The sequence below is a fragment of the Mastomys coucha genome, unplaced genomic scaffold (genome assembly GCF_008632895.1).
Source record: "Mastomys coucha isolate ucsf_1 unplaced genomic scaffold, UCSF_Mcou_1 pScaffold20, whole genome shotgun sequence".
NCBI classification, from domain to species: domain Eukaryota; kingdom Metazoa; phylum Chordata; class Mammalia; order Rodentia; family Muridae; genus Mastomys; species Mastomys coucha.
Window position 1 is genome coordinate 29,213,975 of NW_022196903.1, and position 11,603 is coordinate 29,225,577.

General features: G+C 46.2%; 1 long non-coding RNA gene across 2 annotated transcripts in view; it reads left to right on the forward strand.

Moving 5' to 3' along the window:
• Window positions 1–1,286: 1,286 nt before the first annotated feature.
• The window catches only part of LOC116098700, a 27,466-nt gene continuing 17,149 nt past the window's right edge, over window positions 1,287–11,603 (forward strand). For both annotated transcript variants that reach the window (XR_004121916.1, XR_004121915.1), the window contains exons 1-3: window positions 1,287–1,518; window positions 5,128–5,305; window positions 6,868–7,061. This is a non-coding gene — a long non-coding RNA (uncharacterized LOC116098700). The remainder of the gene's footprint in view (window positions 1,519–5,127; window positions 5,306–6,867; window positions 7,062–11,603) is intronic.

Here is an 11,603-nt window from a genome sequence, read left to right on the forward strand (position 1 = left end):
GTTTCCTTCTCTGCTATTTACCCGGTTTCCAGATCCGCTGCTCACCCCCTGGACCAGGACCTCCACTGTATGCTGTTCCTTCATGGCTGGTCCCTCTGCCTGGGCTGGTCTTTCTACGCATCTCTCTTCCAGTGCCCATCACGCATCCTCCCCTCCAGGGTCCTCCCCATGAAGCTCGCTTGCTGTGTCTCTGGGTGTCCTTATAGCTTCTTCTGTCTGCCTTGCTCCAATATCCTTTTAGATATTAGATGCATTTAAACTCCAGGGGAAGGGTCCTGGATCTTTTATCATCTGTTTCTTGTCTCATTGGTTTAGGTTTAGTATAGTCAGTGTCTAGCATCATAACTGATTTATCACAGAGACTCAATAAAAACTGAATGAATGAGCCAGGCGGTGGTGGTGCACGCCTTTAATCCCAGCACATGGGATGCAGAAGCAGGTGGATTTCTAAGTTCAAGGCCAGCCTAGTCTACAGAGTGAGTTCCAGGACAGCCAGGGCTACACAGAGGAACCCTGTCTCTAAAAACCAAAAACCCAAAACAAAAACAAACAAACAAAAAACCTGAATGAATGAATGAATGAATGAATGAATGACAATGTGTAGGCCTGTAGTAATATATGGGAGAGCCTGGAGTGCCAAACCTTGAGCCAGTGGTTCTCAACCTTTCTAATGCTCTCTGACACAGTTAGTTTCTCCTGAACCATTCCTACACAACTGCAAAATTATTTTTGCTGCTACTTCATAACTGTAATTTTGCTACCATTCTGATTTGCAAACATCTGATATTTCTGATGGTCTTAGGCAACCCACGTAAAAGGGTCGTTCAATGACACCCCTCCCCCAAACTCCACCTCTAACCAAAGGGGTTGTGATGTTCATGTTGTGACTTGAACTATAAGATGTTATCAGGACTGATGTTTCCTTTTTCTTCTTCTTACTGATGATTGTTTATGTTTGTTTAGTTGATTTTAGATGGTTTCTCTTTTGCCATAGAACAAAATGATAATATTGGAAGTATCAAACTGAAATGAAAAACACCTATTGTCCCATCACTGGGAAGAGATACATTGTTATCTCTCTGTGGTCTGATATGTTGTTATTGCTCTGTGGTCTGATACATTGTAATCGCTCTGTGGGTATTTGTTGTTCAGTTGTGACCTGGCTTCTACAGCCACAGGTCATGCTCAGCAGATGGGACAAGGCAGCTGAGTCTGAAGTGACTTTTCCAACAACATTCGACAGAGACCATCAGGCTGCTCTCTGAAGAGTGGCCATGCGGGACTGCTGGCAGTTGGTCCGGAACATGGCCCTTCTCTAGTTCTTTGCCCCAACTCCCAAAGCAGCTAGAAGGTTTAGAAGTGCCCCAGAGCCAACTAATAAAAACCACAGCTGCTTGGGGAGCTTCGCTTACTAATAGACAACAGCACGGGTCACTCTCCCCAGATCCACAGCTCATCTTGTCTGTCCTGTTTTGAACACTGGCACAGCACCAGACTAGCTAGCTTGCTGGCTTTTGGGTGAGTTTGGTATTTAGAAGGGATGAGTCAAGATATTAGAGGGCAGAGAAAGAGCTTAATGTCTTTATTCCCTGCTCTCGGAACTGAGCCCGGGTTCTGGCAATGGCTGCCATCCATCTCCCCCCAACCCCCACCGCCATGCCCAGCATAATTCCTGTTAGAAGGCTGCACTTCAACTAACACCAATCATGGCAACATCCTGTTCTTTCCCTTTGTTTTTTGTCCCTTTGGGCCTAGAGTTGGGAATTGCTTCCTACCGTTGCTTATCTCCCAAGGTTTCATTTCTTTAAAATGGATTCCTTACCTCCGCACACATTTTCTTAGAGGTCTTCGAAATAACACTGTTAAGAAACAGTCATCTGACCCCTGTAGGTAAGAAAGGAAGGGGCCCAGGGTGAGAGCTACAAGTTGTTCACACAGCGGACTAGATGTTAGAGCCTTAAAAGGGAATGTAAGTGTTAACAGGGAAGGCAAAGAACACCGCGATAAAGAGGAGGTGGGAGTTGGGCAGGAGGAGGAGGAACAGGCCTCTGGGTCAGTGATAGCTGGCCAGCTGGCCTACTTGGAAGCCTTGAAGGAGCATACCCAAGGCACTGTTATCATATACTCTTGCTAACACAGCTGATGGAGACAGATTAGACTGTAACTAAGAATGGCTTCTAGCGAGCTTGCACCTGCTTTAGGGAAGATATTACAGATCCCCACCCCCCAGACAAGAAGCTAGCAGCAGCAGCAGCAGCAGCAGCAGCAGCAGCAGCAGCAGCAAAACCAACAAAAATACAACACAACACCACCCATCCTCTATAGATTTAACTCTCTCCCATTAGAAAGCAGCAAGCTGATCCTGTCAATGTAAGAATGGAAAATGCTTGGTGTGATTCACAGCCTTTCAGATACCTGCAAACTCAGAGGGCAGTAACATTGACCAGGAGACAGTCAAGGCTGGAGTCAGAGGTGGACAGGCAGGGGCTACAACGTCTCCATGAATAGTACAGGATCATTTCCCTGAATGGGCAAGATGTCATGCATAGATCATGTGGCCATCCCTTAGCTTAGTGCGGGATAGAATTAACTGACCACCAAACAGATCACTCAGCTTTTGCTCAGTTACTGCAGATGTTCTAAAAAAATCCAGTCAGAGGAAATTGTGTGTCTTTTTGGAAGAAACCCCTCCCACTCTCATTCAGGAGCTTTATTCAGTCTTTCCTTCTTTCTTCTTCTTCTTCTTCTTCTTCTTCTTCTTCTTCTTCTTCTTCTTCTTCTTCTTCTTTTTCTTCTTCTTTCCTTTTCCTTTTTCTTTTCTTTTTTTAAATTTTCTTCCGTAGTAACTCTTATTAAAACCTGTTTCCACTCTGGGCAAAGGTGATGTGACTTTTACACGTATCTGTGAACAAGCAGCAGTGGGGTTAGGGAGTGAGCTTAGACTAGGAATACAAAGCTCCACTGACACTGAAATACTGTTTGGGATAGAACCTTTCACAGCCCAGCTGTGCATGGCTCAAGGAACTAAGACCCTGGACCCTTGAGGTCATCAATGGTTAATGTGGGGCAGTGGCTCCAAGTTTTGTTGTCTCATTGCAATGAATTAAAAATGTGGACTCTTGTGGGGGGACATTGGGCCAGGTTTTCTTGAAACCAAATTTGGCTCTTTGTTGATGTTTTTGTTTTCTTGTTTTGCTTGAGACAGAATCCCTTATAGCCAGGGCTAGTCTCAAATTTACAATGTAGCTGAGGTTGCCATGTCTCCACTAGGAATTGGTGGGATCACAGGGGTGTGTGTGTGTGTGTGTGTGTGTGTGTGTGCATAAGAGAGAGAGAGAAAGAGAGAGAGAGAGAGAGAGAGAGAGAGAGAGAGAGAGACAGAGACAGAGACAGAGACAGAGAGACAGAGACAGAGACAGAGACAGAGAGAGACAGGGAGACAGAGAGACAGAGAAAGCATGCCCTGGGAGATTCATCATTTGTGATGGAACATAGCACCTTACCTCCCAGACTTGAAGCAAGGGATACATAAGATGATACAATGACAAGTGCTTCACAAGAGCATGGTGGGCACCTTGTTCCTGTGCTCCCTCTAAGGAGCAGGCTCTGCTCAGAAGTGGGAATAGAAAGGTTTGAAAGACAAGGCTTATATCTCAAGGATCTTCCAGGGACCATGAGGGAGGGAGACAGCTTCACTGGTGTGGTTTGATAACTCCCTCAGGCTTGTGTGTTTGAACACTTGCCCTTTAGTGGTGGAGCTGTTTTGGATCGTTGTAGAATATTTAGAAGCCTTGACAGAGGACGAAAGCCAATGGAGGAGGCCTTTAATGCTTGCTAGCCCTACTTCCTGCCCACACTCTGCCTACATGAGTGACTAGTCACACACCTGCCTTCTGGCTTCTCCACTCAGATGGACTATGTCCACTCTTAAACTGAAGCCAAAATAAATCCTTCCTCCCTTAAGTTTGCTTTTTCATGTGTATGTAGCATGCATATGTAGGTGTGCCTGTGAATGTATGTGTGTGTCTGTGAATGTGTGTATGTGTGTGTGTGTGTGTGTGTGTGTATGTGTGTGTGCGTGTAGACTAGAGGATGATGCCAGTCTCTTCTCTGGATGCTTTTTATTTTCTCTAGCTGGACCTAGAACTTGCCAAGTAAGCTACTTTAGTTGACTGGCTTGTTCCAGGGACCCCATTTCTGCCTTCAAGTGCAGAGATTGCAAGTGAGCTGCCATGGCAGCTCTCCTTTTGTGCAGAAGCTGTGGAAATGAGCTTCGGTTCTTACAACTGCATGACAAAAGCCATCTCCCCAACACTTAAGAGCTGCTTGTCTGATACTCTGTCTTAGCAATGAGAAGGTGACTCACACTTATTGAGAGTTTTCCCATCCTTGGTTTGGGATTATGAAGTAGCTTAATCTTCATTCACATAGCACTCTCTTCTCCTTTACTAACTCCTCAAAATATCTCAGCTGGACCCACGGCAAAAACTCTCATCTGAGCAAATGTCCTTCATTATTACCACAGGCCCACTGTCATCCGGCCAGGTGGTAGTGCCCTGCTCTGCCAGGGGTGATTTGTACCCTATTTCAAGCTTATTACTTTAAGTCACCCAGTACCATTGACCCGAGGAGTAAGGTGTGGGGTAAAATGTATAATGTTCCTCACCTTCTGTGTGTCTCACTGACCTGGCTCCTAGACCTTCATCCGCAGCAGTCTCATCCAATGACCACATCGACACAGAAAGATCTCTGAGCATAGTTATTGGCATTCCATAGGAGCCTGAATGACAGGGCTGATGGAGGGGTCTTATGCATCACGAATATGAATATCATTATTTAAATCACTCTGGTAGATGTTGAAGATAAAAGGAAATGTTTTATTTTGTGTTCATTAGGCACTAGAGGCTACGTTGCCCCTGGCTGCTGACTCATTACGCCTGTTATGGTTAATGGGAGTTAAACTCCAATATCACATCAAGGGGGAGAAATGATCCCATAAGTATTTGGAAATTTTTTCCTCCCAATTGCAGATCAAAGCTAGGTTATGAACTTCTATGCTGTCTTGCTAATGGATTAGACTAATAGCATTCTTTGAATTTTCCCCATATGCTAACTCTCTCTGTGTAGGGATGATTATGGGAAGTCTGAGAGCCTGGGAGATTGCAAGGTCTACCAGAGTCTGCTGTCAGAGCGAGTTTTCCTGGCAGGGAAGAAACCCAGCAAAGCCTAAATGCCTGCTGTAAGTCAGAAGTTGGCTCACGCCCTCTCACCTGTCCTCAACAAGACTTATATGAGGGGAACAGAGGTAAGGGTGGTTAAGGAACCCATCAAATCACATGGGTCACAGGTTGGGTCCAGGTGACAGGCCCAGGGTGTTTTGGTTCAGAAGCACTGTTTGGGGCTGTCTCCTGAATGTCTATCAGGTGCCCTCTCTTGAACAAGATGTGGAAAAGGCTGGGGGGGGGCGTTTAAGGAGGGCAGTGTAGTAGCCTGAGAATGGCTCCTATAGGCTCATGTAGTTGAATAGTTGGTCTCCACTTGGTGGAACTGTTTGGGAAGAATTAGGATGTGTAACCTTGTTGGAGGAAGTGTGGTACTGGGGGTGTGTGTGGCTTTGGAGGTTTCAAATGCCCATGACAAGGATCAATTGGTCTCTCTCTGTCTCTTGCTCTAGCATCATGTCTGCCTGTCTGAGGATGGTCATGGACTTGACCATTGAAATAGTAACCTCCTATTAAATGTTTTCTTCTTTAAGTTGCCTTTGTTGTGGTGTCCCATTACATCAATAGGAAAATAACCAGGACAGGTAAACACTGAGCTGGCAAAATTGCCAGAGAGTCGAGACTGATTGGAACATTCAAACGATCTGCTTAGTGTAAATTTCTCCTTGCATAAAACTGCTAATAAAAAAAAAAAAAAGAATTAGTTCCAGGTCTCTGGGGGCTGTGGAGCTAGGAAAGTTCCCCTTTCTATGGAAAAAAAGAAAGATGGAGAGGGAGAAAGGGAGAGGGAGAGGAGGAGCGTGAGGGGACGAGGAAAGGGGGAGAAGGAACATGTGTGGATTGGAGGAAATGCAGGTAATACGAGCTGTTTTTGAAAGTCCAGCATTCAAAACGCTGAGACTGAAACCAGCATGGGCTACATAGCAAGACTATGTCAAAAGCAAAACAAATGAGCAAAGAGAGATAGAGACACAGAGAGAACACAGCTGCTGGTTGTAACCTCAGTAAAATGAGAGGCTCCACACTGATTATTACCTCATTGTTTTGTTTTTTAAATTATACATGTGTATGCATGTGTGCATGCACATGTGTGTGCATGTGTGCATATGGACATGTATGTGTATGTATGTGGCATGTGTGTGTATGTATTCATGTGCATGCACACACATCAGTGCCATGGCTTGCATGTTGAGGTCGAATGGCAATCTGTAGGAGTCAGATCTTCTACCATGTGGCTTCTGGGAATTGAACCCAGGTCAACAAGCTTAGCTGCAAGTACCTTAACCTGCTGAGCCATCTTGCTATATTATTTCTATTATCTCACTGTGAAGGAGACTTCCAGTTACTTCTATAACAAGAGAAACCTTATGAAGCCAAGCCCCACACACATAACACTGAACACACAATGTCTCCTTTGTGCATTAGGCACGTGTGCCCTTAGACCAATTTGTTAGAGAGATTATACTCCATCATTCAGGTACATAATCTATGCCATTATGTGAGATAAGTAAAATTACAGTCATGTGTGTGGCATGTCACTGAAGATGGAGGAGAGGATTAATCCCTTCCCCCTGTATGCCACGTTTCCCTGCATCTCCTCTGGCATCTAAACAACATGCAGCTTGGCTTTGTTTCTTCCTCCCAGACCCATTTGCTGGCCTCAGTAATCTCCGTTGTTCTCCGCTGTGCTGTCTGCAGTTCAGCTCTGTCTGGAGTGAAATGTGGGGCCCAGGAGGAAACAGAAATGGATCTTCTCAGCAACACTCAAGCAACAGATGACTCTGCGGAGACTCCACCTGGAAGGCTGCGCTCAGCTCAGAGCTCCTAATTACCAGCCAGGTACAGACAAATGGGCTGAGTGTTTGGGGAACAGCAGCAAGAGTGATGGAGGAAGACAACTTGATTTATGGAGAGAGATTAAAAGAGCTGAATAGGTAGAGCTCAGCAAAAGATGATGAGCTGGAACTTGGGGACCATCTCCTTGTGTCTGAAGGCTGCAAACAGTCAGCAGACTAAGAGTTATTTCTAACTCTAAGAAATATCACAGAGTGATGAAAAGAAATTTATGATAATAATAGACTGTAATTTTATACCTATTCCCAAACCTAGAAACCTCAAAACATTTTAAGGCTAAGTGTAATACACACACTACAACAGGGCGTGTTGGGGCTGTAAAGTGGCTGTAATTTAGCAAAAGTCTTTGAAAGAAATAATATTTAGTGAGAAGGTAATGGGCACTCTTCATGTACAGAGCCGGGCCTGGCTTTGTTTTGTCTGCTGCCCACTCCCAGGCATGGTACAAATGGAGGATGGTATTGCTTTATGTTTTCTGAAGCATACAGTGTTGAACCTTCTTTAATACGAGGAAAGAGGAGGAGGAGATTGGGGAGGAGGAGGAGAATGAGGAGGAGGAGGAGGAAAAGGAGGAGGAAGAGGGGGAGGGGAAGGAAGAGGAAGAAGAGGAGGAAGAGGGGGAGGAGGAAGAGGAGGAGAAAGAAGAGGAGAATAAGGAGGAAGAGGAGGAAGAAGAGGAAGAGGAGGAAGAGGAGGAAGAGAAAGAGGAGGAGAAGAAAGAGGAGAATGAGGAGAAAGAAGAAGAGGAGGAAGAAGAGGAGGAGGAGGAGGAGGAGGAGGTTTTTACAGATCAGAGCAAAGCTTGGGAGGCTGCTATAGCTGAGCTCTTATCCCAGTGTCAGGTTCCTGGCTAGCTGACATGGTCAATTGAACTGCTATGGAAATGTGCTGTAGACTGAATGGCTTGTAAACAACACAAAGGCAGCACTCACTGTTCCAGAGACTTAGAAGGGAGGTGCTGGTGGAGTAGGTGTCTCGGGGCCTACTTTCTTATGAAATGTGTTTTCACATGGAGCAAGGTGCAGGAGTGCTCCTGCTAGTCTCTGTCATTTTTAAACATTAAGAAAAAAAAACCAAAAAAAAAACCCTTTTTATTAATTTTTTTTGGGAGGAGAATTTTACATCATGTACCCCAATCTTATTTACCTCCCTGTCTCCTCAGATCTTCCCTCTGCCCTAGCAACACACCCCCAAAGAAAATAAAAACAAAACAAAACAAATAGACTCCCAACACCCAACAAAAATAGCATCTCATCATGGAAGCTATGTGTCCCACAGTATATCCTCTGTCCACACACCTTTACTTGCAAATATTCATTGCAATGAGGCATTGGTCTGGTTCAAGACCTCTGGCTTCTGCTACACTAATCAATACTGGATCCTCATGGGATTCCTTTCAGATATCCTTTTGTTGCCCTGTGTCATGGAGATCCCACAGTTTTGGATCTGCAGGACTGGATCCTTCACTCACTCCAGCAGTCCATTGATGGGATGGGTGTTGGGGTGGGTCATCTCAAAGCACTGGACCCAGGCCTGGGTGGAAACTGACTTAGCTCACAGCTCTCCTGCAGCCACACCACCAGGGTGAGCTCTCCAGCACTGCCTGGGCTAGTTCACCAGTGCTACAGCTGGCTCACTCACCCGCACACCACCAGGGTTAGTTCTACTGTGCTGCCCAGGAGAGGCACAGCGTCCACTCTCCAGCGTGCTGCAGCCAATGAGGAACTAGGACGACTCTCCTGCTCTCATGACCCCAGGGCCAGCTTTCCCACCTTCCCCAGCTGATGAAGGGTAGTGGTGGGGGAGGGGAGGATTTCTCCTTCACCCATGCCAATGAGGGACAGGACCAGCTCAGCACAGCACAAAGATATCAACATGGCCTCAGGCAACTGCCTAGATTAGGAACATCTGCATGGCCTTTGGTGGTATTACAGGCCTCAGATATCAACACAGATCCTGACTGAGGTAGGACTAAGGTCCCAGACATGGTCCCTGGAGGCAGCTTGAACCCGGATGTCATCATCCGGCCTCAGGTAGCCACACAGGCCACTCAGATTTTCCCCCAGACAGCATAGCCCTCAGATACCCACACAGTCTCAGGTGGCAGCCCAAACCATGGATATCTGCATGGCTTTTTGGTGGTAACTCCGGCCTCAGACATTGACACAGACTCCAGCTGCAGTGGGAACATGAGCCAGACATGGCCCTCAGCAGCAGCCTGGCCTGGACATTGCTTCAGGTGGTTGTGCAGGCTCCTCATATCCACCTGGTCCCCACTATACAGTCTCCAGTTCCACCTCTCTGCACAGCATACAAACCCCTCGGCTTCACTTTCCCTCCCACCTCCCCACCACACACTCCATCTTTCCCATCTCTCCATCACATATTTGTTCATTGACATGGTGCTCACAGCAAACATCTGGATGCTTCTCTTCTCACGGTCAGCACCTTTTCAAAACATTTTTAAAAGGTTCATTTTATTTTATTATTAATTAATTAATTATACCCACATGCATGCACGCGCACGCGCGCGCACGCACACACACACACACACACACACACACGCACACACACACACACACATACACACACATATGAGTGTACAGGCTTGTAAACACATGTGCCTTAGGAGGCCAGAAGATAGTACTGGATCTTCTGAGACTAGAGTTTGAGCCACCCAATGCAGTACTAGAAACCATATCTTGGTCTTCCACAAGAGCAGTGTACAGACTCATTTTTATTGTCATCTTGACAAAATCTTGAGAGCAGTGATTCTCAACCTGTGGGTTGTGACCCTGTTGGGCACTGAGTGACCATTTCACTGGGGTCATATCTAAGACCACTAGAAAGCACAAATATTTACATTGCAATTTATAACAATGCAGTTATATGTAGCAGCAGATTTATAGTTATGAAGTAGCAACAAAAATAATTTTATGATTGGGGGTCACCACAACACAGACTGTATTAAAGGGTCACAGCCTTAGGAAGGCTGAGAACCACTGACCTAGAGCAAGATGGAACCTCACCTGAGGAACTGCCTAGATTCGACTGGCCTGGGGAGATGTCTGGGGTACAGTCTGGATCGAGGTTTAATGCAGGAAGGTTTACCGGCATCCTCCCTAGGCAGGTGGTCCTGGGTTAGGAAAGAAAGCTAGCCAAGCATAAGCCAGTGAGTGAAGGAGCCACTAAGTAGCATTCCTCCAAGGTTTCAGATTCAGCTTCTGCTTGAGCTCCTGCCCTGACTTCCTTACTGATATGCCGCCACGTGGACAGGTCAGACAAATGGACATGAAAGCCCTTTCATCCCTGGGTTGCTTTTGGTCTTGTTATTATCACAGCAACAAACTAGAACAAGGCTGAGCCAACTTTCCAGCCCCACCTAGCTGGTTTTACAAAGTACTTATCTCATGCTTGAGAGCTCAGACCTCACCTCTCACTTCTTCTTTTTTTAATCTTGTTTTTATTTTTAATCATGTGTATGTCTGTTTCTGTGTGGGGATACATGCATTGAATGCTGGTGCCCAAGGAGTCCAGAAGAGGGTCTTGGATACTCTGGAGCTGGAGTTTCAACAGTTGTGAGTCACCTAACGTGAGTGCTAGGGGTTAAACTTCACGAATCCTCTGCAAGAGCAGTATGTGCTCCTAACTACTGAGCCACCCTACAGTCCCTCCTTTCACCTATTAATACCATCCCCTCCAGGATTGGGATTTCAACACATGAATCTGAGGCATGGGGATGTGGACATTCAGGCTGAATCACAGATAGATAGATAGATAGATAGATAGATAGATAGATAGATAGATAGATAGATAGATAGATGATTGATTGATAGATAGATTGATAGGCAGACAGGCAGACAGGCAGACAGGCAGACAGACAGAGGAGATGGATCCTGTATATCTCACCTCTTCACCCTTGTTCGGTGGAGACCATGAAACTAGATCTCTCTGGGCCTTTACCTAAGGAGGCAGAGCTTTGACTTCTACTCACAATGGGACGGAAGGATAGATGAGCCTTTGCTTTTCATACTTCCCTCAGCTTAGAATCGTCCTTCCCCAGACATCTATATCTCTACATTGCTCACTTTATCTTAATGCCGCTCAGAGGCCAGGTTGCTTGTTTTTGTTCTGGTGGTATTGTGGATAGACCTTGGGGCTCTGCCTGTGGTTGGCCGTTGCTTTGCCACTGAGTGTATTCTCTATCGCCTTGTCAGGAGGAACTGTAGCTGGTCACCCTGGCTAGTTCGGAGGAAGGGTACTAACACCCCGGCCATGTGGGACACACAGGAGAGCAATGGAGTGAGGGAAAGGCTAGTTCAGGCAGGGTGACCAGCCTTCCCCTCACTCCATCGCTCTCCCGTGTGTCCCACATGGCTGGGGTGTTATTACCCTGACTAGAGACTGTGGGGCAATGAAGAGAGGACAAGCACACAGGAAAGCTGGGAGCCAGTGGGGCTCAGCTATCTCAGATGAGGGGCGCCTGCCACCTCTGGCAACCTGAACTTCTTTTTTTTTTTTTTTTTT